Source organism: Chiloscyllium plagiosum, unplaced genomic scaffold, assembly GCF_037043375.1.
Source record: "Chiloscyllium plagiosum isolate Xiang-an unplaced genomic scaffold, Cpla_swu_hap1 HiC_scaffold_3, whole genome shotgun sequence".
Taxonomy (NCBI): Eukaryota; Metazoa; Chordata; class Chondrichthyes; order Orectolobiformes; family Hemiscylliidae; genus Chiloscyllium; species Chiloscyllium plagiosum.
The window spans coordinates 135,675,264-135,702,376 of record NW_028270141.1 but is presented as its reverse complement, the minus strand read 5'-3'; the positions used below and the strand labels follow the sequence as shown (position 1 = coordinate 135,702,376).

At 43.5% G+C, this 27,113-nt stretch overlaps 1 long non-coding RNA gene across 3 annotated transcripts in view; it reads left to right on the top strand.

The window, feature by feature from the left end:
* The first annotated feature begins 1,755 nt into the window (after positions 1 to 1,755).
* Positions 1,756 to 27,113, top strand: part of LOC122548482 (uncharacterized) — an 88,693-nt gene continuing 63,335 nt past the window's right edge. For all 3 annotated transcript variants that reach the window (XR_015754560.1, XR_015754557.1, XR_015754558.1), the window contains exon 1: positions 1,756 to 2,531. This is a non-coding gene — a long non-coding RNA (uncharacterized LOC122548482). The remainder of the gene's footprint in view (positions 2,532 to 27,113) is intronic.

The window sequence follows — 27,113 nt, the reverse complement described above, 5'->3', positions numbered from 1 at the left end:
GTGGTCCCTCACAGATGACTGTCTTGTGCTCTCAGGGTGAGTCTGCAGATAGCTGTACAGACCAATGAAGCCAACATAGGCTCTGATACGGGAAGGGGTGGGGCACTAGTGTGGCAGTGTGCTACTTCTGCTATTTTTGCCTGGCTTTTGCTTTTCCCTGATGGCAGGTCTCGAAGTGCTCGCTGCCTTCTCGGGTGCTCCTCCTCCACTTTGGATGGTTCTTGGGCCAGTGATTCCCAGGTGTCTATGGGAATGCCCCACTTTGCCAGTGAGGCCTTAGGATATTGTTGAAGTGCTTCCTCTCTCCACCTGGGTTGACCTGCCATTTTGAAACTGGGAGTAAAGCACCTGCTTGGGGAATCTCGTGTTGTTCATGCAGACAACATTGCCAGCCCCTTGTAGCTGATTAAGGGTGGTCAGTACTTCGATGGGGATTTTATGACAACTTGGAGCTCAAGTGTCAGCATAGTTTCCAAGGGAGTTGTAACAATAAGGCAACTGAGAGATAAAAAAAAAGGCAGCATCTACAATGCTTGAATAGGTGGTTAAGTGACCTAGCAGACTAGCGTAAATATATTGTATTAATCCTTTGATGGTAGAAAGATCAAGACTTTCTTCTGCCTATCGATCTATCACAGGTATTCCCCTCTGTTCTTTAACCTAATTTGGACTATGTAGCTCCATTAGGTTTCTACCTTTTATCCAGTCCTGATAAAGACCATTGATCTGAAACATTAACATTCTTTCTCCATAGATGCTGTCAGATCTTTTGAGTATTCCCAATGTTTATTTTTAAATTTAAAGATTTGCCGACTTCAAAGTTATATTTGGCAAATGCATTTATAAGGAGAAATGAAGCTAATGTAAGGAAATGGGGTTGAGATAAAGTGAATGATGAAGCGGGTTTGAGGTGCTGAAGAGCACATCCTTGCTGTGATCGTCAGACAGGAACAATTCAATCTTTAAAAACGAAACGAATCAAGGAGAATGATTGTACCCAACGTCTTTATGCAATTTACATCATCCGTACAGCACCCACACACTCATGCTGGGGTCAAATAAAGGAGTTTCCGACGCGGGGAAGCTTTTTAAACTGAGAGGAGGCTTGAATTAAATGCCGCTGCTATTAAAATGAAAAGCTGTAATAGTGTTGAGAACCCCATTGGGTCGAGCTCATTTGTCTTGGTGTGTCGCTGGTCGTCACAGCAGCTTGTGGAAGATGAGCCGCAGTTGTTTAATTGGGCGGCCCCCTTGGTACCCAGGGAGGGACACACTGTCCCCAGATGTTCGTTTAATTCTACCCCTCGAGTGTGAGCCCAGATCGTTTCAGAAACGTTAACAAGTTCCCGTGGTTGGTATTTCAGCTCCCCTTGTATCGGGGAGGACATTTTTGGGAAAGGTGCTGGAGTTAGTCACCATTAGGAGGGACTGATCACGTGATTTCCAGGAGCATCATTGAATCTCTCTGACCCTGTTCAATTCACCCGAGCAACCACATCCAACGCTTGGAGACTGCGTTGACGTTACCAGACAACGCTCCTTGCAAGGGACAAAAATTCCTTTAAAGTATTGATATGCAAACTGGTGAAGAAACTTCCCACCAAATTCCATAAAGACAGGCATTCTTTTGAGGACATTAGTCTTCCTGAAGCTATTCCAGTTATAGCTTTTTCTTTGTTTTTTTTTGACAGCTAGGGCCCCCTTCGTGAGTACTACATACCGGATAATCCCTCAACCCAGGGCATTACAGACTCCCCCCTGCAGGGCAGGGTGAAAAGCTCAATGTTTTAGACATTGAGGGAGCGGTACTTGGTGCTAAACAAGTGACACAAAATACTCTGACTAGCTGATGCTGAAAACAGCGATGTTGAGAGGGAGAAATAAATTACCAAGAGACGTAATAAATCAAACTGTGATTTATAACACGGCCGCACGACATCTGAAAGCACTTCACTTATTGAGCGAATGTTAATAGGCAAATCCTCACCCACAGCTACAGGCAGTTAACAGAGTCCGTCATCAGTCAAATACTGCAGACTTTTGTTCACAGACTCCTACAGTTTCAGATCCCTGTTCTGTCATGGATCTCCCACGGGTTCAGATTCCTGTTATGTAACTGTATAATGCCACATAATTTGTCCCAGACATGGTAAACAGCTGGAAAACAGGAAGTTAAGAGCAGTGAGTAATTCACCTGGTATACGGTGAGCTTTGGCTCTGTCTCACTCCATTTTGACTTCCCTTAACCGTCAGCTTCAGCCTATTCAACAACATTTCGTCCCTTTCTGACTCCCTCGTTCAACTTAACATGATCATTTTCAGTTATATGAAGGTCGAGTAGAAATCAGCTGAGTCTCCCGATCTGCTTCCTCGTCACGACACCTGGAAGTTACATTAGTCCTTAGGAGCAGTTGTGAAATGACACTGACCCACATAAGATATTCGGTCAAAATTCCAAAAGCGTTATGAAAAGCGAGGTGGACCGACATGGGGAGAATGTTCCAGAGTTTATGCACTTGCAAGCAGTGAAGGTGAGCTCATTAACAGCAAAATGGTTAGAATTATAGATGCACAAGAGACGAGAAATGAGCCGAGAGTGTGAAAGCTCAGAGGATTGTGGGGTTGGAGGAAATCTCGAAGAATTAGAGGCATAATACCCTGGAAGGGTTTGGAGGAATAAAACGTGAGAATATGAAAATCAAGACTTTGCTTGACAGCTAACATAAGTATACAGATACAAAGCTAAGGGTGGTCCCCTGGTGATGGCCCCATTTCTGCGCCAGGACTCCTGGATTTAAAATCCTATCTGCTCCAAAAGTGTGTTATAACATCTCTCAACAGCTTTGTTTGTAAAATATCTACAAAGGCATTTGGATGGTTATCTGAATAGGAAGGGTTTGGAGGGATATGGGCCGGGTGCTGGCAGGTGGGACTAGATTGGGTTGGGATATCTGGTCAGCATGGACGGGTTGGACCGGAGGGTCTGTTTCCATGCTGTACATCTCTGTGACTCAAAGTGCAAAGCTAATGGATGAAAAGATCCAGGTGAGAGTTAGCACACAGATAGCTGAGTTTTGGAGAATCTGGAGCCTGAAGAGGGTAGGAGCTTGTTGAGGGTTAGGGAATGGGGTTGGGAGCAGGAACCGGAAATAATAACGTCAGTTCTCCCAATGTGTAAATGAAGAATATTTTGCTCATGTGACATTGGATATCACTTGAACAGTCGAATAGTTTTGCAGCTACGTGGGAATTGAGAGAAGTGACGCTGAGATAGAGCTGGGAGTCATCAGCATATCTTTGAAAATGAATGATTTGCTTTTGGATGAAGTTGCTGAGTGGCACCATGTAGATAAGAATTATAAAAAGAGGGCGAGAATAGATCTTGGGAAGTATTCCGAGGTACTGGTCTGGGAGTGGGAAGAGGGAAAGAAACCCTGTGGCAAGAGATGCTTGGGCTCTGATTGGATAGATCAGAATGGACCAAGATGAGAACAGTCACAGCTTACTGACTGACAGTGAAGAAGTGACCAAGGCAGATAGTGTGGTCGCACATGTCAAAAGTTGCAGACATGAAGAATGAGGAGGGATAGTCTCGCTGTGAAAGTCACACAGGATATCATTTGTGACTGTTGGAAGCTCTCCATCCAATACCCTATGAAATTCTGTGTCCATTCTCCCTAACCTTCTTTTCTCTTCACTGCATTGATGCATGATTAATCACATTGCATCACTGTAATTCTTATAGGCAAAAAATGTGTTTAGCAATGAAAGTGCAGATTGACAAGCTCTTGCCCTCATCAGATGTTCTTCTATCCTCTGAGCAGGATAAATGGAGGCACATTCTGGATTAGTGGTGCTGGAAGAGCACAGCAGTTCAGGCAGCATCCAAGGAGCAGCGAAATGGTCCTTAATAAGCAGTTAATAAGGAATTCCTGATGAAGGGCTTTTGCCCGAAACGTCGATTTCGCTGCTCCTTGGATGCTGCCTGAACTGCTGTGCTCTTCCAGCACCACCAATCCAGAATCTGGTTTCCAGCATCTGCAGTCATTGTTTTTACCTAAATGGAGGCACAGTAAAGTGTTATGTGAAATTCAGCAGTGTTGAGTGTTCTAGAAAAATGAAGATAAATGGAGGAAGGATTGCATTTATACGTTGCTTCTCGTGACCATCTGACATCTCAAAGCACTTTATGGCCAATAAGGTACATGTCATCCAAGTTCCCTCTAATTTCTCCAGTTGTGTGGACTTCTGAGGTGTGCAGTAAGAGCTTTTTGAACTGGAAGTGAATGTGTCAGCATGCTGATCCCCATATGAGAACCCCACTGGGTGGCTGTGTACCTACATAGCTTAGAGGGAAACACTGAGTGTCATTACTCATGTAATGTAGAAAACTCAGCAAATTCTCACAACAATGTAATAGTGGCAGGTATTTGAAATGTTGACTGAAGGATAAAAGTTGGCTAGGACCATCGATAATACCCTCCTCTTCTACAAATAGTGTCACCGGACTTTTTGCATCTGCCTTTGTAGGCAGATAAGGGCTCACTTTTTAAGCATCGTATCAGAGAGACACTCCATTTTCATTTGCTCTGATTCTTTAAATTTGGTTTTAAAGCTGGGATTTAAAGATGGCACGAGCTGCTTGAATGTCAAAAGACCCCAGCAATGACCCTTCAGGTCTCCAGTTCCTCTGCTTCCTGAGAAAGACCCCCAAGAAACCATTACTCCTTTAAAATTTCATTCCCATTGTCACTGTGCTTGACTTTACAGACCTGAGTCTTAAAATGGCAGACAATAATATTACTTTCACTTCTGAGCAGGATTTCTACTTTTTTCATAATCACTTAGCAATGACTTGAAGGAAATTCAGATTTCACGCAATTTTAAGCAGAGTGCACTAGATAGTTCTTTGGAGCTGAAACCTTCACTAATTTAGTAAAGGCTTGGCAGGGGCTGAATGAAATCTGTTTGTGCTATGTCATTCTATGTTGAAACAAATCTTTCCACCCCTCCCACCACCTTGCCTAAGATTAGCCAGCTCAACACAGACCAGGGATTGAACTTGATTTCAGAACCCAGAAGGGTTGTACTGGACTCTGTTTCCCATTCCACATTTGCTGCCAGACCTGTTAGTTTCTCCAGCCTTCTCTGTTTTTATTTCAGATTCCCAGCATCTGCTGTACTTTGCTTTTATTAGAGGGATTAAACTGATTTATAAATTCCAACTGATTGACTTGCTCCTGCTATGGTTAGTCACATAAGGAAGAGTAAGAAGTTTATAAAACCTCCTGAGTAATATGACTAAAGTCTTTCAGAAACCATTTTAGAAATCTTTGCGAGAAACAAATTTGCCTCCCCTCGTTTGAAGCCACTATGTAAATCACCCTGATAGTGTTTACATTTCACAACAACACAGTGAATAGAGACATAATAAGCTGGTGGTACAGAAAATTAATATGCTGAAACCTGAGTATCTCCCTTTCTTGTAATGAACTGGGAGCTACAAAGCTGATCACTTAATAATGTGTTAGCCACTTGGGTTGAGGCTGGGACTTTGTTTCCACATATACTAGTTTGCTTTGCCCTTCACAGCACGCAGAGTGGACAAGTTTATGAAGTAATCCAGGTAACTGCTTATTAAGGACCATTTCCTGCTTCTGAGGAACAGATTGTTTAGATATGCTATTGCTTAAAGCAATGTTCCTTCCTGCCGAACATTCATAAATCACTGCAATTTGACTTTATTTTTCCTTCTGTTTTATAACTGACACATGTGAGAACTGTATTTTAGTATTATTTTGTGGTACTTATGGATAGTGTTAAGGAAGTTGTCCTCTTGACTGCATTTGCAGCAATTTATACCATTCCTGTATTAAAAGGTCTGGCAGCAAATGTGGAGAGAGAACAGTTAAATGCGTGGCTACAGGGATGGTGCAGGAGGGAGGGATTCTGGTATTTGGATAACTGGGGTTCTTTCTGGGGAAGGTGGGACCTCTATAAACAGGATGGTCTGCACCTGAACCTGAGGGGCACCAGTATCCTTGGTGGGAGGTTTGCTAGTGCTCTTGGGGGGGGTTTAAACTAACTCTGCAGGGGCATGGGAACCCAGACTGTAGCTTTAGGGTGCAGGACCTGGAGTGTAGGGAGGTTAGGAACATGGCATCAATTTCAAAGGAGGGTGCCTGTAAACAGGAAAGTGGCTTGAAGTGTGTATACTTCAATGCAAGAAGTATACGAAATAAGGTAGGTGAACTTGCAGCATGGGTGGTACCTGGGACTTCGATGTTGTGGCTATTATGGAGACATGGGTAGAACAGGGACAGGATTGGCTGTTGCAGGTTCCAGGGTTTAAATGTTTTAGTAGGGTCAGAGGTGGGGGTAAAAGAGGGGGAGGTGTGGCATTGCTTGTCAAAGATAGTATTACAGCTGTGGAAAGGACGATGGATGAAGACTCGCCATCTGAGGTAGTTTGGGTTGAGGTTAGGAATAGGAAAGGTGAGGTCACCCTGTTAGGAGGTTTTTACAGGCCTCCTAATAGTCCTAGAAATGTAGAAGAAAGGATTGCGAGGATGATTCAAGAGAAGAGTGAAAGTAATAGGGTGGTTGTTATGGGGGACTTTAACTTTCCTGATATTGATTGGGAAAGCTATAGCTCAAGTCCGTTAGATGGGTCAGTGTTTGTCCAATGTGTGCAGGAGGGTTTCCTGACACAATATGTAGATAGGCCAACAAGAGGTGAGGCCATACTGGATTTGGTTCTGGGTAATGAACCAGGCCAGGTGTTAGAATTAGAGGTAGGTGAGCACTTTGGGGACAGTGACCACAATTCGGTGACTTTTACTCTAGTGATGGAGAGGGATAAGTGTGCACTACAGGGCAAGAGTTATAGCTGGAGGCAGGGAAATTATGATGCGGTGAGGCATGACTTAGGATGTGTGGCTTGGAAAAGTAAGCTTCAAGGCAAGGGCGTAATTGATATGTGAAGCTTGTTCAAGGAGCAACTATTGAGTGTCCTTGATAAGTATGTACCTGTCAGGCAGGGAGGAAAGGGTCGTGTGAGGGAGCCGTGGTTTAATAAGAAATTGGAATCCCTTGTTAAGTGGAAGAGGGCGGCCTATGTAAAGATGAGGCGTGAAGGTTCAATTGGGGCGATTGAGAGTTATAAGGTAGCCAGGAAGGACCTGAAGAGAGAGCTAAGAGCAGCAAGGAGGGGACATGAAAGGTCCTTAGTTGGTAGGATTAGGGAAAACCCTAAGGCTTTCTATAGGTAAGTCAGGAATAAAAGAATGACTAGGGTAGGAATAGGTCCAGTCAAGAATAGTAGTGGGAAGTTGCGTGTGGAGGCTGAAGAGATTGGGGAGACATTGAATGAATACTTTTCGTCAGTATTCAATCAGGAACAGGACATTGTTGTCAATGTGAGTACTTTGTCACAATTAAGTAGAATGGATGGCTTTGAGGTATGTAGAGAAGAGGTGTTGGAAATTCTGGAAAGGGTGAAAATAGATAAGTCCCCTGGGCCTGATGGTATTTATCCTAGGATTCTCTGGGAAGCAAGGGAGGAGATTGCAGAGCCATTGGCCTTGATTTTTATGTCCTCGTTGTCTACAGGAGTAGTGCCAGAAGTTTGGAGGCTAGCAAATGTGGTTCCCTTGTTTAACCTAGTAACTATAGGCCGGTGAGTCTCACTTCTGTTGTGGGCAAAATCTTAGAGAGAATTGTAAGGGATAGGATTTATGAACATCTGGATAGGAATAATGGTTTTTCCAATGCCCGCTATCCTAATAGTCCTAGAAACGTAGAAGAAAGGATTGCGAGGATGATTCAAGAGAAGAGTGAAAGTAATAGGGTGGTTGTAAGGGGGGCTTTAACTTTCCTGATATTGATTGGGAAAGCTATAGCTCAAGTCCGTTAGATGGGTCAGTGTTTGTCCAATGTGTGCAGGAGGGTTTCCTGACACAATATGTAGATAGGCCAACAAGAGGTGAGGCCATACTGGATTTGGATAGTCAGCATGGTTTTGTGAAGGGCAGGTCGTGCCTCACAAACCTTATTGAATTCTTTGAGAAGGTGACTAAGGAGGTGGACGAGGGGAAAGCGGTAGGTGTATATGGATTTTAGTAAGGCTTTTGATAAGGTTCCCCATGGTAGACTACTGCAAAAAATACGGAGGTATGGCATTGAGGGTGAGTTGGAGGTTTGGATTAGGAGTTGGCTGGCTGGAAGAAGACAGAGGGTAGTAGTTGATGGCAAAGGTTCATCTTGGAGTGCCGTCACTAGCGGTGTTCCGCAAGGATCTGTTTTGGGACCATTGCTGTTTGTCATTTTTATAAATGACCTGGAGGAGGGGTTAGAAGGTTGGGTGAGCAAGTTTGCGGATGATACAAAAGCCGGAGGAGTTGTAGACAGTGAGGAAGGATGTGGTAGGTTACAGTGGGATATAGATAAGCTGCAGAACTGGGCAGAAAGGTGGCAAATGGAGTTCAATGTAGCTAAGTGTGAGGTGATTCACTTTGGTAAGAGTAATAAAAAGATGGGATACTGGGCTAATGGATGGATACTTGGTAGTGTGGATGAGCAGAGGGATCTTGGTGTCCATGTACACAGATCTTTGAAAGTTGCCACCCAGGTAAATAGTGCGGTGAAGAAGGCATATGGCGTACTGGCTTTTATTGGTAGAGGAATTGAGTTCCGGAGTACTGAGGTCATGTTGCAGTTGTATAAGACTCTGGTGCGGCCGCATCTGGAGTATTGTATGCAGTTTTGGTCGCCGTACTATAGGAAGGATGTGGAGGCACTGGAACGGGTGCAGAGGAGGTTTACCAGGATGTTGCCTGGTATGGTAGAAAGATCGTATGAGGAAAGGCTGGGGCACTTGGGGTTGTTTTCATTGGAGAAAAGAAGGTTTAGGGGTGACTTGATAGAGGTGTACAAGATGATTAGGGGTTTAGATAGGGTCGACAGTGAGAATCTTTTTCCACGTATGGAGTCAGCTATTACAAGGGGGCATAGCTTTAAATTAAGGGGGGGTAGGTATAGGACAGATGTTAGGGGTAGGTTCTTTACTCAGCAAGTCGTGAGTTCGTGGAATGCCCTGCCAGTAGCAGTGGTGGACTCTCCCTCATTATGGGCATTTAAGCGGGCATTGGATAGGCATATGGAGGATAGTGGGCTAATGTAGGTTAGGTGGGCTTGGATCGGCGCAACATCGAGGGCCGAAGGCCCTGTACTGCGCTGTATTCTTCTATGTTCTACATTCTATGTTCTAAAACTCAGAATACTTTGTCAGGCCATCAAAATGTTTTGAAGCATTTTGCACAATAGTTAGTTTCTAGGGCATTTTTATATAAACAAATGTGACAGCCTCCCACAACAACAGTGAAATAATGCAATAACTTATAACTACTTATCCCCTTAATAGTGTTCTTGATTGAGTGAGAAATGTTGACAGGAGACTGGGGGAGGACCCCTAGTTTCTTGACTCGTGTCAAGTCCATCTGGAATGGGTTCCAGGTCTGCCCTCATTGTTTCCTCCAAAAAATGAAAGCTCCAACATTGAAGCACTCATTCACCCTGCACTGAGATGTGTATCTTGATCATAAAATCAAATCTTATTCAAGAACCATAATTCTACAGCCGAGAGAGAAAACAAAAATCACCACATTGATACAGGAGGTGATCAGCAGCTGAATTATTGAGGGGTCTATAGGGATTAGTAAACACAACAGAAGGAACAAGTTTAGATTTTTCATTCAGTTTTCTCATTTCTTCTTCCATCAGTCCAGTTTGTGGCCTGCCAAAACCAATGACATTCTTTATGCTTGGGACCATCGAGTTCCCTTTGATTGTGTTCTACCATCATTTGTTACCCACCCCTAATTGCCATTGAATTGCATGATGGGGCACTCAATGAGTTAACCAAATTATTGTGGATTTGAAGTCTCATGTGGACCAGATCAGATTAAGGCTTGTAAATATCCTTCTCCAAACGGCACTAAGGAACCAGATAGATTTTTATAAGAATCAATGATGACTTCATTGTCTACATTAATGACAGCTGTTTTCACATCCAGAATTATTCATTTAAATTCCACCAGCCACCACAGTGGGATTTAAATCTGTGTACTCAGAGCATTAGTCTGGACCTTGGGGTTTTGAGGTGAATGACATTACCAATATACTGCCATGTCCTAAACCTATCTGCAACTTTCAATATGTCCAGTCACATCATTCTCTCCAACTGCATATTCTTCGTGATCAACCTATGGAAGTGGCTTTCAAAGCTTAAATTCCTAAAAGTCCCAATGCAGCCACGAGAATAGGTCTTTCACTTGTATCTTTCATGCTCCCAAGTATATCCTGCCATTTTCTCTCCTGCAACACCCACACCTCTCCTCATTTACATGTTCCCCTCAGAGGCATTGTCTGCAGGCATGGCATTAACATCCATAAATACACAGAGGTCACCTAACTCAGCTTGCTACTATTTCCCTCAATCCAGTGATGGTTCATGTTATCAGACATCTGGTGTAGTATTAGTCATGGAAACACTTAAGCTTCCTGAAATTAAGCATTGAGAAGATGAAAACTGTGGTCTTTAACTTGGCACTCTCCATTCCTCTCCCTGATGACGTGTTCAGATTGAATGAAGCTATACATTATTCTCCACATTTGGTTCAATTCTGAGCTGAACTTCAAACCCATTTATTATCAATCACAATGAAAAGATACTTTTGTCATCAAAATCTTTCTTCTCTATGTCTACCAACTCATTGCTTCTGATATTTACCAATGTTTCCATCATCTATAGACATCACTTCTACATATCCTTTTTTTATCTACTCTCTGCCCTCCAGATTATTCAAGTTTTGCCACATCAAATTACCTAATTTAATTCCAATTTACCCATCCTTCACCATCTTTAAGCAGACTCACTCCCCTGTCCAGATGAAATAGATTTACCAGTTGCATTCACCTCTATTAGTGCAGTGAAATATCCCTTGGCACATCACAGAAATATTATCAAATAAAATTTGACTCTGAGGATATAAGGATATAACATGACAGATAATACATAGCTGAATAAAAAAGTTATGTTTTATTGTCTGTCTTAAAGGAGGAAGGTGGGTTGGAGAGTTGGAAATGGTAAGAGAATGAATTTTAGATCTTAGGTTTTCAGTTGTCAAAGTTGGAAATTAAAGTCAAGGATTTGCAAGATACCAGAATTGGAGGAGGACAGATATATCAGCCACTTATGGATTAGGGAAGGTCATAGGGATTGAAAGGGGGTGAGGTCATAGAAACATTCAGAAGCAAAGAAGGGAATTTAAAATTAAGTAATTGCTTTCAAAGCTGAGACATACACAGAAACAGACCTTTTAGTCCAACTTGTCCACGCCGACCAGTTATCCCAACCCAATCTAGTCCCACCTGCCAGCACCTGGCCCATATCCCTCCAAACCCTTCCTATTCATACACCCATCCAGATACTTTTTAGATGTTGCAATTGTACCAGCCTCCACCACTTCCTCTGGCAGCTCATTCCATACACATACCACCCTCTGTTTGAAAAGTTGTCCCTTAGGTCTCTTTTATATCTTTCCCCTCTCCCTAACCCTATGCCCTCTAGTTCTGGACTCCCACACCCCAGGGAATAGACTCTGTCTACTTACCCTATCCATGCCCCTCATGATTTTATAAGCCTCTATGAGGTCACCCCTCAGCCTCCGACGCTCCAGGGAAAACAGCCCCAGCCTGTTCAGCCTCTCCCTATAGCTCAAATCCTCTAACCCTGGCAACATCCTTGTAAATCTTTTCTGAACCTTTCAAGTTTCACAACATCTTTCCAATAGGAAGGAGACCAGAACTGCACGCAATATTCCAATAGTGGCCGAACCAATGTTCTGTACAGCCACAACATGACCTCCCAACTCCTGTACTCAATACTCTGACCAATAAAGGAAAGCATACCAAATGCTTTCTTCACTATCCTATCTACCTGCGACTCCACTTTCAAGGAGCTATGAACCTGCGCTCCAAGGGCTCTTTGCTCATCAACACTCCCTAGGACCTTCCCATTATGTGTATAAGTCCTGCTAAGATTTGCTTTCCCAAAATGCAGCACCTCACATTTATCGAAATTAAACTCCATCTGTCATTTCTCAGACCATTGGCCCATTTAGTCAAGATCTCGTTGATATCTGAGGTAACCTTCTTCGCTGTCCACTACGCCTCCAATTTTGGTGTCATCTGCAAACTTACTAACTACACTTCTTATGCTCACATCCAAATCATTTTTGAAATGTTAACCCTGTTTCTGACTTCAAAGATGCTGTTACTCCTCCTGAGTTTCTTCAGCATTACCAGTTTTTATTTAATTTATCGATTAACAGGACTTTGGATGAAGTATGTGCAGGGATGATGGATGAACCTATATGGTTAGAAGCATATCTTGGGGCCAAACGCAACACCAAGTTTGCAACCAGTATTGTCAGCCTCAGGTAGTAGTCAGATTAAGGGCTTTGAGTTGTTTATTTTTATTATAATTTGTTCTTCGGCTGTACTCCATATAGTGTCAGTGTCAAACATGATACCGTTAGGCAGGGTGTTCCATGATTCCCAATGCCAATGTGGAATGGTGATCGAGTTTCAATTCAAAATGGTGTAGTTTTGAGGGAAACTTATCAATGTGACATTCCTACGTATCTGTTGCCCTTGTTCTTCTAGTTGGTAGAGGTTATAAATTTGGACGGTTGTTTTGAAGGGACCATGGGGCAAGTTACTGCAGTGCATACTGTAGATGATGTACAATGTTGTCATTATACACTGGTTTTGGAGGTAGTGGATGCTTATGTTACGGATGGGTTGTTGATCAAGTGAGCTACTTTGTTCTGAATTATATCAGGCTCTTTGAGTGTTGGAGTTGCTTCCATCTGGACAAACAGAGAGTAAACAATTAGACTGCTGCCTTATGGTTTGGAGATGGGGCGCAGGCTTAGGAGGATCCAGAGGGGAATTGATTAATGCAGAGTTCCCAGGATCTGACTTGCTTTTGAAACCACTATATTTAAATTAAGGGAACAAGTCACCTTCATAGTACTGAAAATCTTTCAATCCTCCTTGGATTTGGAGGATTGGTGTTTGTAGGAGTAAATGCCCATTACCAGGGACAAAGACTCAGGAGCAGGCAGAATTCAGGAACGTGGAAGTCTTTATTCTTATTCAAGCAGTCACTGGAGCATGCAGGGAGAGGGCCAAAGACAACCCCGCCCAACTCCACTCCCAACACTCTCCCCATCCCCCACTCACCCCACTCTCCCAACCCCCCAATCCCCCCCCCACTCCCCCCCACCCCCACCCCCAACTCCCACTCCCCCCCACATCCCCCCACACCCCCACCCCCAACCCCCACTCCCCCCACACACCCCTGACTCTCAACCCCCGATCCTAACCCCCCACCCCCTACTCCCCCCAACCCCCACCTCCTACTCCCCCACAACCCCACCCCCCACTACCCCCCACAACCCCAAACCCCACCCCCCACTCCCCCCACACACCCCCACTCCCCCCCACTCCCCACTCCCCGCACACAAACCCCCACCCCCCACTCCCCCACCCCCTCCAACCCCACTCCCCCCACACACACACACCGCCCACTCCCCCCACACCCAACTCCCCACCACACCCCCTCACCGCCCACTCCCACCACACCCCCCACACACCCCCCACCCCCCACACCCCCCACACACCCCCACCCCCCACTCCCCTCACACCCCCCCACCTCCAACTCCCTCCACTCCCCCCACCCCCAACTCCCCCAACCCCCACCCCCCACTACCCCACACAACCCCAAATCCCACCACCCACCCCCCCAAACTTCCCCACTCCCCCCAACTCCCCACTCCCACCCACTCCCCCTACACACACCCCCAACCCCCCCACAACCCCCAACCCCCATTCCTCCCCCAGACCCCCACCCCCCACTCCCCCCACACACCCCCACCCCCAACTCCCCCCACACCCCACTCCCCCAACCCCCACCCCCCACTCCCCACTCCCTCACACCCCCCCAATCCACACCCCCCACTACCTCCACCCCCACTATCCCCTACACCCCCCAAAAGCCACCCCCCACTCCCCCCCACCCACCCACACACTCCCCCACCCACCCACACACCCCGCTCCCCCCACTCCCCACTCCCCCCACTTCCCCACACCCCCCACTCCCCCCACACACGCCCGCCCCCCACTCCCCCACACCCCCCAACCCTTCACCCGCCGAACACCCACCCCCCACTCCCCACTCCCCCACAACCCCCACACCCCCCGAACTCCCATCCCCCACTCCCCCACAACCCCCGAACCTCCACCCCCCACTCCCCCAACCCCCACCTCCTCTTCCCCCCTACCCCCACACCCCCCAACCCCCACACCCTGTACCCCCAAACATCACCCCCCACCCCCCCACTCACCCTCCACACTCTCCCACCTCCCCCCCACTCTCCCATCCCCAACCCCCCCACTCACCCCACCCTCCCACTCTCCCACCTCCCCCCTACTCTTCCCCCTCCCCAACCCCCCCACTCACCCCACAACCCCCACCCTCCCACCAATATTTTGCAAGATGTTGTGTTTGCTTTAGGCACAGGAAATTCCAAGATAGCTTAAATGTTTGGTTGTCTATGTGCAACCTGGTTTTGCCTTAGCATTGCCCACATAGCGTACTTTGGTTTTGCCAATTTACCTTTAGCTAAATTTCTTACCAAATTGGCTCTTTGTAATAGGTCAAGCGATTAATTCAAATATTTGAAATACTCCTCTCAGATTTGACTTAACATTGTTGCATAATCCTTCAATGACCTTGGTTAATTGTTGTAACGTTGCTGGTGCATTTTTCATTCAAAATAGGCTGATTTTATATCAATAAAGTCATGTTATAAAAGCTGATATTTGGTCAAGGACTTGCTTCAAGTAATTCACTACAGTATTTTCTACTCTCAGGAATCTTTGCAACATTTGATATTTTAATATTTGTAATATACTTTACAACGTATCTCTTGCTTTTATGGATTCTGGATTAGTGGTGCTGGAAGAGCACAGCAGTTCAGGCAGCATCCAAGGAGCAGCGAAATCGACGTTTCGGGCAAAAGCCCTTCATCAGGAATAAAGGCAGAGAGCTTTATCTAGTGTAACGATGTTTAATTGATTATTTAAGAGAGGCTTTACGGCAGAGGTACCGAACAGTTTACCATAACCACTGCAATAAATAGCTTGTGAGGCCTTGGGCACTTTTTTTAAGGTGGAACAATAGAAACAGCCTGAATGTGTGTGGTCAAAGTCCCACAGAACCAGGATCTTTAGTTTAGCTTTCAGTAATTGCTGTTGGGGTCTTGAATGGGTGGAAGCTATTTTTCCCTCTGTTGTTTTCAACCAAAAACTGTGGGTTCTTTGCCTGCTTTGGGAGTTGCCTGTGAGACAATCTGTTTTCTGAATTTGCCTTTTGCCAAGGGTGTGTTTATAGGATGCATTCAATTCAAACAGTTAATTAGTTGGTCGATTATTTGGTTAAGTTTACCCAAAAGAGTTAAGTTATTCTAATTCCTTCCTTCTTTTGTTGTATTTTAACTTTAGTGGATGAATAATATGTGTTTTACTTTAAATCCAGTAGTTTCACCAATTGAATTACATCTGGAATGCAACATCTTACATTTACCTTTAAAATAAGAAAAAGTTAAGGTTTAGACTATCTTCTGAATATTCTGAGGGGGTTTGGTCTTGAACGTAACACTAGCACCTCCACAGACTTCTTCAAAGATTCACATATCCCTGGTAAAATCAATAATTCTCTCTCCCAGATGGGCACCCAGTATGTTATAATCACAGCTCAATGTGATATTGAAGCATGAAAGATCCCAGAACAAAATGTGGCTTGATAGATCCGAGTTTTATTTTTTAATTTGGTTGCAATTACATGTTAAACACTGAATATGCTCACAAAAGGCTGCCAAAGTACTTCTGAAAATGAAAACAGGTTTATTACACAAAAGAAAAGAAACAACAAAATGACAATATGGAAGCATCTTATTATAAACTGTGAAAAAAGAAACATGACCTCCATTTTACCAATAAATGCTTTAAGACATTCATACCAGACCTACCTTCACTCATTAATTTCTTATGCAGCTGCTGATGTTTCCTTTGGCAAGTTTCTCCACATTCATCAGATTTGATTCTCTCCAGTATTGTGTCTCTCTGAGACACAAAGACACAGGCTTACTGATCTCAAGAGAAATTCCTAGGTTTTCTCCAGCAACTTTGACTACTTTTAGGATGCTAAACAGCACATGTATTGTTATAGAGTCATACAGCATGGAAACAGACCCTTCAGTCCAACCTGTCCATGCTGAACATAATCCCAAACTAAGCTAGTCCCACCTGCCTGCTCCTGGCCCACATCCCTCCAAACACTTCCTATTCATGTACTTATCCAAATATCTTTTGAGTGTTGTAATTGTACCCACATCCACCACTTCCTCAGAAAGTTTATTCCACCTTCTGTGTAAAAGAAATTGCCCCTTGTGTCTTTTATAAATCTCTCTCCTCTTACCTTACAAATGTGTCCCCTACTCTTGGAATCCCCACCCTCGAGAAAAGACAGCTACTATTAACTCTATCTATACCTCTCATTATTTTATAAACTTCTATAAGGCTGCCTCTCAACCTCCTACGCTCCAGTGGAATAAGTCCCAGCAATCTAGCCTTTCATTATAACTCAAACTGGTAAATCTCTTCTGAACCCTCTCCAGCTTAATAATATCCTTCCTATAACTGGGCGACCAGAACTGGATACATTATTCCAGAAGAGGCTTCACCAATATCCTGTACAAACTCAACATGACTTCCCAACCCCAATACGCAAAGGCCTGAGTAATAAAGGCAAGTGTGCCAAGCTTCTTTTCTTCTGACTTGGACTGTTGGTGGATTGTCTCCATCTATTTCTCTCTGGGTCATAAATCTCAAATTAGGAAAAATTTCAATCTCAGAAGATTGCTTGTCTAGTCATCTAACTTCTTGAAAATGTTTGTTTTCTTAGAAATGCTGCTCAAACTAACTTTCTTAAAAAATGAATTTTGGACCTTTAGTTTTAGAAGAAGCTGTCACCATCACAGAACTGAAAGCCAGAAATCCATTTACCTCTACTTTAGAATCCAAATTGCCAAGTAAAAATAATACTTTATAAATCTTTATCACACTGTGCAGCTCTGAAATCACAGATTTATTAAGGACTGTTAAATGAATATTTCTGCTTTAAAATCTACATCTTAGTTAAAAGGAAACCAAGTTTCAAAAAATTCTTTCAAGATGGTAGCTACAGCAGATGTTGTATTGGGCTGTTTTAATGTCTATAGCACTGAGTTATTGCAGCATTTATCTCAAATGATGACACTTAGAATGCAATTAACCCTTGGATAACACAATGGCTCCTTCTAAAGGTGAGAGAAGTCCAAACATCTGGGAGAACAAGAAACGGAAAAATACATCAACATAATTGACCTCTTTGCCAAATGGCTCATTTGTAACTAACTAGTAGACCATGACATTGATATTATTCTACTTTGCAAGTCAACTATCCAGCTAACTGGTTCTGGAGGAAGAGGGTATCCAACTTGTGCACCATCCCATCTAGCAGAACCCCAGGACCCTACCCAAATGTCAGTGTCCATACAGAGCAGCTCCAGACTGACCATGCTTGTCCAGATGTGATTAAGCGTGGTGCTGGAAAAAGCAGATCTGGTCAGGCAGCATCTGAGAAGCAAGAAAGTCAACGTTTCAGGCAGGTCCCTTCTTCAGGACTTGTCCAGGTGCATAAACCATCTTTTAAAGATGTTGCCAGTGTCAGGGATGCTGGATAATTCCAAGATATCCCGGTACTGGCAAGTTGTTCTGGAAACAGCTCACCGTGATAAAATGGGGTTAGAATCCGACATGAGGGACACTATAGGGGTGGAGTAGTTACTGAGACAGGTTTGGTAAAATATGGCAACAAATCTCCCTCGGACCTGTGGCATAAATCCCTCCAAAATACTTTGTTCAACTTGTATTTACCCTAGGAAATGTAAGATTCAGCCCTATTGTCTCACTATACATGCTGCAACAGTTCATGTCACCCGAATGAAATCAGCAAGATGAATACTCATAAACATCAATACATTATATCACTGTTTAATTTAATATTATCACAGATGTAGGATGGATCTTGGTTAAGAAAGAAGATAAATATTGTAATTGGTAGTGCTTTTTTTTGAATAAAGGTTTACACCCTTGAATTAAGTATTTTCTTCCCTGGGATTGAGGGCTTTTTCATGTAGGGGTAACAAAGCTGTACCTGCAATAGAACATAGAATAATACAACGCAGAACAGGCCCTTCAGCCCTCGATGTTGCGCTGACCCGTGAACTATTCTCAGCTCGTCCCCCTACACGATCCCATCATCATCCATGTGCTTATCCAAGGATTGTTTAAATCTCACTAATGTGGCTGAGTTAACTACATTAGCAGGTAGGGCATTCCACGCCCTTACCACTCTCTGAGTAAAGAGCCTACCTCCGACATCTGTCTTAAATCTATCACCCCTCAATTTGTACTTGTGCCCCCTCATACAAGTTGACTTCATCATCCTAGGAAAAAGACTTTCACTGTCTACTCTATCTAATCCTCTGATTATCTTGTATGTCTCTATCAAATCCCCTCTTAACCTTCACCTTTGCAATGAGAACAGACCCAAGTTTCTCAGTCTTTCCTCATAAGACCTTCCCTCCAGACCAGGCAACAACCTCGTAAATCTCCTCTGCACCTTTTCCAATGCTTCCACATCCTTCCCGAAATATGGCGACCAGAACTGTGCACAATATTCCAAGTGTGGCAGCACTAACGTTTTGTATAGCTGCAGCATAATATTGTGGCTCCGGAACTCAATCCTTCTACCAATGAAACCTAACACACTGTATGCCTTCTTAACAGCACTATCAAACTGGGTGGCAACTTTCAGGGATCTATGTACATGGACTCCAAGATCCTTCTGCACATTCACACACCCAAGAATCTTTCCATTGACCCAGTATTCTGCCTTCCTGTTATTCTTCCCAAAGTGCATCACCTCACATTTAGCTGCATTGAACTCCATTTGCCACTTCTCAGCCCAGTTCTGCAGTTTATCCAAGTCCCCCTGCAACCCTGTAATATTCTTCTAAACTGTCCACCACTCCACCGACTTTAGTGTCATCTGCAAATTTACTAATCCATCCATCTATGCCTGCGTCTAAGTCATTTATAAAAACGACAAACAGTAGTGGTCCCAAATCAGATCCTTGTGCCATACCACTAGTAACCGGATTCCAGGCTGAATATTTTCCATCAACCACCACTCGCTGCTTTCTTTCAGAAAGCCAGTTTCTAATCCAAACTGCTAAATTACCTTCAATCCCATGCATCTGCATTTTCTCCAACAGCCTACCATGTGGGACATTATCAAAGGCTTTACTGAAGTCCATGTAAATCATGTTAACTGCCCTACCTTCATCCACATGCTTGGTCACCTTCTCAAAAAACTCAATGAGGTTTGTGAGACATGACCTGCCCTTGACGAAACCATGTTGACTATCTGAAATCAAATTGTTGCTTGCTAGATGATTATAAATCTCATCTCTTATAATCCTTTCCAAAATATTTCCTACAACAGAAGTAAGGCTCACTGGTCTATAATTACCTGGGTCATCTCTGCTGCCCTTCTTGAACAAGGGCACAACATTTGCAATCCTCCAGTCCTCTGGTATTAAACCTGTAGACAATGATGACTCAAATATCAAAGCCAAAGGCTCCGCCATTTCCTCCCAACCTTTCCAGAGAATCCTGAGATAAATCCCATCCGGCCCAGGGGACTTGTCTACTTTCAGTCCTTCTAGAATTGATAATACCTGTTTGTAACTCACCTCGATCCTTTCTAGTCTAATATCTCGTACCCCATTCTTCTCCTCTACAATATTCTCCTTTTCCTGAGTGAAAACCGATGAGAAATGTTCGTTTAGCACCTCTCCGATCTCCACAGGTTCCACACTCAACTTCCCACTTCTGTCATTGACTGGCCCTCTTCCTACCCTCGTCATCCTCTTATTCCTCACATATCTATAGAAAGCTTTAGGGTTATCCTTTATTCTATTTGCTAAAGACTGCTTGTGTCCTCTCTTTGTTCTTAACTCTCTCTTTAAATCCTTCCTCACTGATCTGTAACTCTCCATTGCCTCATCTGAACCATCTTGCCTCAACACATAAGCCTCCTTCTGCTTAACAAGAGATGCATTTTCTGTAGTAAACCACGGTTCCCTTACCTTATCGCTTCCTCCCTGCCTGACAGGAACATACCTATCAAGGACACGCAATATCTGTTCCTTAAATCAGCTCCACATTTCCATTGTCTGCATCCCTGCATTTTGCTACCCCATTCTATGCATCCTAATTCTTGCCTAACCGCATTATAATTGCCCTTGCCCCATCTGTAACTCTTGACCTGTGGCATGTACCTATCCCTTTCCATCACTAAACTAAACATAACTGAATTATGGTCACTCTCTCCAAAGTGCTCACCTACAACTAAATCAAACACCTGGCCTGTTTCATTAAGTCCAAAGATGTGCAGGTCAGGTGAATTGGCCGTGCTAAATTGCCCGTAGTGTTAGGTAAGGGGTAAATGCAGGGGTAAGGGTATGGGTGGGTTGCGCTTCGGCGGGGCGGTGTGGACTTGTTGGGCCGAAGGGCCTGTTTCCACATTGTAAGTAATCTAATCTAATCTAATCTAATTACCAACACCAGATCCAGTGTGGCCTCCCCTCTTGTCGGCCCTTTGATATACTGTGTCAGAAAACCCTCCTGTACCCATTGGACAAAGACTGATCCATCTGACGTACTAGAGTTATAGCATTTCCAGTCAATGTTGGGGAAATTAAAGTCTCCCATAATGACCATCCTGTTCCTTTCATTCCTGTCCAGAATAATTTTGCGAATCCTCTCTTCCACCTCCCTGAAACTCTGAGGAGGGCTATAAAAAACTCCAAGCAGTGTGACCTCTCCTGTCCTGTTTCTAACCTCAGCCCACACTATCTCGGTAGATGAGTTCTCGTCTAAAGTTCTTTTAGCCACTGTTGTATTATCCTTGACTAACAAGGCCACACCTCCTCCTCTTTTACCGCCTTGCCTGTTCTTAATGAAAGATCTAAACCCTGGAACCTTCAACATCCATTTCTTACCCTGCTCTATCCATGTCTCCGAAATGGTCACAACATCGAAGTCCCAGCTACCTATCCATGCTGCAAGCTCGCCTACCTTGTTTCGGATACTTCTCGTGTTGAAGTAAACACACTTCAAACCAGCTTGCTGTCTGCCAGCACATTCCTGTGAACCTGGAATCCTGTCCCTATCCTCCCTACTCTCATTCCCCTGTGCACTGCAACTACACCTCAGGTTCCCATCCCCCTGCTGAGCTAGTTTAAACCCACCCGCATAACACCAGAAAATTTCCCACCCAGGATATTAGTACCCCTCTGGTTCAAGTGAAGACCATCCTGTTTGTAGACATCCCACCTTCCCTAAAATGAGCCCCAATTATCCAAGTACCTGAAAACCTCTCTCTGCACCAGCCTTGTAGCCACATGTTCAGCTGATAGGCACAGACTTATTTTCAATACAACAGTAACCCCTCTTAAAGCACACTAAATGAGTTAATATTTTGTGCTAAAACGTGCAATGGATTTTAAGGATGAACATGATAAGTTCTCATACAATACAGCAATCAGAATTTCTGTTTTATATTGCAATACTGGAGCAGAGCTGCTTTGTTAGAAGGTCCCTCCAATGCTCCCTCTGATTTTGTTACACTATGTGGTGTCTATCTGCTATGAGACAGTCCCTTTGAGATTGACTTGTGCCCACAAATTTACACAACTGAACAGATTTCAATCTTGACCACTGTTTCCATTTCTGAGGATAGGCTATCCACCAACATCCATGACATAGCCACCAACTCGACAGTTACCTTGGTGACACCTGCTCACACTCTTTGACCTGCAAAGATTCCATTCTGTTCTCCCAGTTTCTCCATCTCCAGGCATCTGTTCTGATGGTTGTAAATTGCAGACTACAGTGCAGCCACACACTGCACAATTGCAGGAAATGCTGGCGCTGTCTTACACTGACGTCACAAGTTCTACCCTTCCTAAATTTAAAGCCATTTTAAACTTTGCTACCATGTACAAACACAAAATAACTCCCACTGTTCTGTTATCTCTGTGCTTCCTGCTTATGTTTATTTCTGTTTGGCAACATTTTCTGATTTTAAACTTCCTGAGTGTTGTGGAGGGAATGGTCTGTATGGAATGCTGATAGTGGAACAGAAGGGAAGATGCATCAGGTGGTGGCAACCTGCTGGATGTGGCACAAATGGCCTAGGATGATCTTTGAATGTGGTGACTGGTGGGGTGGAAAGTAAGGACAAGCGAAACCCTATCATTTTTCTGGGAACGAGGGGTAAGGGTGTGTGCAGAATGATGGGAGATGGTTCAGACATGGCTAAAGGCCCTATCAACTACAATAGGATGGAAACTTTGGTTGAGAAAAAAGGAGATCATATTGCAGGTAGCCCCAACACAGCAGATGCCTGGAGATGGAGAAACTGGGAAAATGGAATGGAATCTTTCCAGGTCAAATGGTGTGAGCAGGTGTCACCAAGGTAACCAGTTGGTGGCTATGTCATGGATGCTGGTGGATAGCCTATCCTCAGAAATGGAAACAGTGATCAAGAATGGGATCTGTTTCAGTTATGTAAATGTGTGAGCACAAGTCAATCTCAAAGGGACTGGCTCACAGCAGACAGACATGACATAGTGTAAGGAAATCAGAGGCACCAATGGATGGGACTTCTAACAAAGCAGCTCTGCACCAGTACTGCAATATAAAGTCGGAATTCTAATTGCTCTGAAGTCAAGGAAATGAAAAGAAGAGCCAGAGAATGCCCAGGTGAAGATGGCAAAAGGATGGAAATTGGGAGCAAAACTGATGAATCTTTCCAATTCTGAAGCAGCACTGATGACACCATCAATGCACCAGAGAGAGAGTTATGGGTGGAGGCTTGAATAAGACTGGAACAAGGAATATTCCATAAACCCCACAAAGACTCAGGCATAGTTGCAACCCATACAGGTACCCATAGTCACATATTTGACTTGGAAAAAATAAGATGAGTTAAAGGAGAAATTGTTCAAAGTGAGAACAGCTTCAGTTAGGTGAAAGAGCGGGTAGTGAACCAAAGACTCTTTCCAGGCCTCTTTTTTTAAGGAAGTAGTGAAGAGCCTTTCAACCATCCTGATAGAAAATGGTTATGTAACGTGATTGCACATCCACAGTGAGGAGGGAGAAGCTAAGACCATAAACTGGAAATTATGGAACTGATGTCAAGTGTCAGAGGAATCATTGGCAAAAGACTGATCAAGAGGGGAGAAAATAGACGCAAGAGGAAGAAATAAGTCCAGCAGAGCAGGAATGGATTGAAATGATGGATCTGCCAGGCTGGTCCTGTTTGTGGATTTTGGAAAGGAGGTAGAAGTGAGCTGTATGTTGTTGGAGGACTTTAAGGTAGGAAGCTGTGGAAAAGAGGTCTCTAGATGTGATGAGATCTATGACAATTCTGAAAATTCAGCCTGAAGTTCAACAATGGTGTCATGATCTAGGGAAGCTAAGACAAAGTATCTGAGAGTTCGTGCTTAGCCTCTGCCAGGTAGAAATCATTTCCAGATGAAACAGAATCACCCTTATCAGCAAGTATGATAACTATATTGGGATTGGACCTGAGGGAAATAAAGTTCAGAGGGAGACAGGTTAGAGGACCAGAGAAATTAAGGTGGACAATGTCTCTTTAACAATGAAGAAATTAAGTGCAAGTAAAGGCCAATAGGTGAAGAAGAGTCATATTGGATTGGAAATATTTTCTCTGTTTCTCTCTCCAGGATGCAACAGTTTCTCCAGCAGTCTGTGTGTGTTTCAGATTTCCAGCATCTGCAGTATTTTGCCTTTATTTAGTCTTGTTGGTGTTTGTTTCCCAAACTTTGCAACTGTTTCTCAGAATAAAGACTAATTCTGGAATTTCCCTGGTATCTATTAACTGTCTGAGCCAGAAAATCTCATGACTAATGTCTGATAATGTCTAGGATAGTTTGATCCAGTGCAGGGGTGACAAGCTGGCATCTAACTCAACTGCTCACAGTTTCTCTTGGGTCTTTGATCATTTGATTCAACTGCCCAGTATGCATTTCAATCTGAAGTAGACTACTAAAAGACACAATCATCAAACAGTAAACAGGCAATGTGCCATCCATTATGACCCAGCTAACCTAAATATTTTGAACTGGAAGTAAGTCATGCATTTTGTACACTGTCTTTCATGACCTCAGGGCATACATGAGAATTTTACAGCCAAAATGTACTTTTGAAGTGTGTCAGTATTACTATGTGGGAAATTCAGCAGCCAATTTACACACAATATAGTTCAAAAAACAGCAAGGAAATGAATGTTCAGATTATCTGGTTGAATTAAATTGCATTAAGTTTAATGTCAAGTACGCAATTAATACAGTGAGAAGCTAACAAGTCACCACTTATGGTGCCATCTTAGGCAGAAAGATACCTAGGCACGGAATTCAGGGATAAACAATGTTCAGGACATGGACAACCTAACTTCTTTTGCATCTGCTTGAGGGCAAAGGGAACTTTGTTCAATATCATATCCCATTATAGTTATCATGTTATACTTTTTAGATGGTGACTGGAAGCAATTTCTTCCAAGGTGTGTATGAAGGAAAGCATGATATAAAATGCATGCAACTACCTGATGAAGGAGCAGTGCACCGAAAGCTAGTGCTTCCAATTAAACTTGTTGGACTATAACCTGGTGTTGTGTGATTTTTAACTTTGCACTGGAATAGTTTGTATTTGTAGACAGAAAGGCTGTTTCATTTGAAGGATATCTTAAGCCCCTCTTTGATTCAATGTAATGTCTTACTTTAAGCAGTGCTCCAGGGCTTGTTATTAATCGAAATGAAGGAGTTTCTACAGCCATCAACAATTGCTGCGGAATAGCTTTCAATGTTAAAAGAATTCCTGGAAGGAACTTTCTGAAGACGGTTTGGTTGTCATTCTATCTGAAGATTCCCGGCATTTTCCTGAGATGAGGAACAACTTCAATGTATTTGAATTCAATAGCTGGACTTGTTTGAAATTGCTGTAGGAGTGGAATTGACAATTTACCAGCATAGTTAATCTTAATGGATTCTGCCTTCTATTTAGGTTCTGTCACAAGTCTAGGAAATCCTATGAAATATTCTACCTGTTTTTTTCTCTCTTGATAAGATTTTCAATAGCCAAGATTTCTTTGACTATTATTCCCAAACTGTCTGTTCCTTGACAAGTTGTTTAATAATCGGCTATTCTTTGGTGGTTTCCTGAATTAACTAAATTGAGTCTTTCTGCCATTTGAAGAAGATTCAGCTCAAACTATGTGATGCTCGATGGAAGCTTCTTGATTATGGAGTACAGAGAAATTCTCCACTATATGATATTGCTTGGGTTGCAGGATTGCTTATGTCATTTCTTTATGTGCTGTGCCTCCTGGGTTATTTGATTACACGGCTGCAGAAAGTAAACAGTGTTTCTTCAATCACATACATAGTGACACCCACCCTTAATGTCACCCTGAAAGAGTTTTCATTGACATAAACATCCCCTTACCAAAAAGCCAGGCCTGCATCACCTACCCTGTCTCAGAATACCAAAGTTCACTTTGTTTCTCCATCCACAGATGCTTCCAGACCTGCTGAATTTCTCCAGCATTTTCTGTTTTTCTTTCAGATTTCCATCATCTGCAGTTTTGCATTTATTTTAGTACAATTCTGAAAACAGCAGAAACAAGGATAGCAGCAGGTTCATGTATGTAATTCTTTTAAAGTTTGGAGGACAAATTAAGAAAACCTTAAAAAGAATCCTTGACTTACCGGTAATGTCAAAGAAATATTTTTAAAATCCCAAAAAGGATGTGGTTGGATTTGATGAAGACTTAAAATATAAAAATATTCAACTTCAAACCTGACTTGCTTTATATGCTTTTAATAGAAGGAGGAACAGAAGGTAATTGGGGAACCCAAGGCCATGCAACAAGATTCTTATTTAAATTTTATAATGAAGCCACATGCCTCACCTTCTATTTATGTTCAGTATTGGCCAGTTGAATTTCCCAGGCATCTCAAAATGTAGTGGCTGAAGGTGTCAAAGGTTCCTGGAGGAACAAGTGCGTTTACAGCACTGCTTGTGTGTCAGAAATGTTTTCCCCAGTCCAACAAACAATCCTATTAACCTCTCTGGTGATCCAATGCCCTCCTAATATCTTCTCAGTTTGCCAGTTTTTCCATGTTTCTCTTGCATTCTCTATCTGCCCATACCATTTTTCTTTTTTGTCCTTTTCTTCTTACTTATCTCTTGTCCTGGATGGTGACAAGCCTCAGTGTAGACCTGAGTAGGCCCAGCACCGTGTCAAGTGGGCCCAATGCGGATCTCTTTATGGCAGCGAGTGAACCCTACTTACTTTTCTGGTACAGGACCTAGCATTGGAATTGGTGGCTGCTAAATCAGCAGAGGTGAGGTTGGTCCAGTGGCAAAAGATGGTGCCTGAGGATTGGCGACTTTGTCATTGGTTGCGTCCGATGTTGGTGGTGAAGTGGTGGTGGAAGGGCACTACAGCAACATCGAGGTTGTCCCAAGCAGTGAGAGATGTGATTCTGACACTGGCAATCTGGGGCAGGTGGTGGTGAGGTTTTGACGGAGGACAATGGCAGCCCAATGGCAAAACATGGTCCCTGAACAGTGGTGACTTTAATGTTGGTTGGATCTGGTGTAGACTGCGGCGAGGTACCATTGATGATGAGCTGGCTTAGGACTGATAGACTCTCATTAAGCTATATCTTTTTTTCTTTCCTATTCTTAAAACTATTCAAAATGGTGCCTGATCCTGGAAATGTGGA